Source organism: Sapajus apella, unplaced genomic scaffold, assembly GCF_009761245.1.
Source record: "Sapajus apella isolate SASKATOON/1434 unplaced genomic scaffold, GSC_monkey_1.0 scaffold105, whole genome shotgun sequence".
Taxonomy (NCBI): domain Eukaryota; kingdom Metazoa; phylum Chordata; class Mammalia; order Primates; family Cebidae; genus Sapajus; species Sapajus apella.
Window position 1 is genome coordinate 3,563,677 of NW_022437045.1, and position 984 is coordinate 3,564,660.

Here is a 984-nt window from a genome sequence, read left to right on the forward strand (position 1 = left end):
ACACACTGGGGTCTATTGGGAGTGGCTAGAGCGGGGAGAGCAGGGGGTATGGAGGGGGTATGGGAGTGATAACATAGGGAGAAATGCCAGATATAGGTGACGGGGGTATGGAGGCAGCAGACCACATTGCCATGTATGTACCTGCGCAACAATTCTGCATGATCTGCACATGTACCCCAAAACCTAAAGTACAATAAAAAATACTTATGTAAAAGAAGAGTGCTGTTATCTCAAGTATATCTATTTGTCCATTTACTTCTCTGTTAGTTTTTCCTTTATGTATTTTGACAGTATTACCACTTTATTTATATATTGGTTTCTAAACCTCCAAGAAAAATCCCATGAGCTCCAGGGGTCCTTGGCTACAGCATTAAAACTAGATAATGAGAAAGTGCTCCTGTATGACAAAATATTTTCCTACCTAACTTTATATTCTAACACTCTGGTTCAGCATCATCAATATCTACCTCTGGCTTTTGTCAATATGTATTAATCAGGTCCTATAGCACATTGGTAAGTAATTCCCTTTGTCCCTTAGCAGGGACACTATTTGGCTAATTGTGGCATGAAGTGCCTTAACACTAGTTACCTTTCTCATGAAACAGAGAGTTTGTGAGGAAAGACTCTGAGGAGGAAAGCATTAAGAAAACTAATCATGTATTACATCCCTTACCTCCCTTTTGCAGTCTTTCTGCAAAGGAGAATGTAATTCTAGCCCCTACCAAGGTGGTGGGATACATTTTTTTAGGCAAGCAGGGTGAACAACAATTGGGGATTTGATGTTCTTAAGTTCATCAACCCAGACCTTCCCATTTCAAGTTTCAGAGTCTTACTCCTTCCCTGTCAAGATGGAGTGTTTCTGTAGATTTGTTGAAACTAAAAATGTATTTCTACTAAATTTTGCCATTCTTACAATTGAGTTTCAAGCCTATTGGCGCTCATTTTTCAGGCAATTAGGGTTTCTTTTTCTTTTCTTTTTTTTTT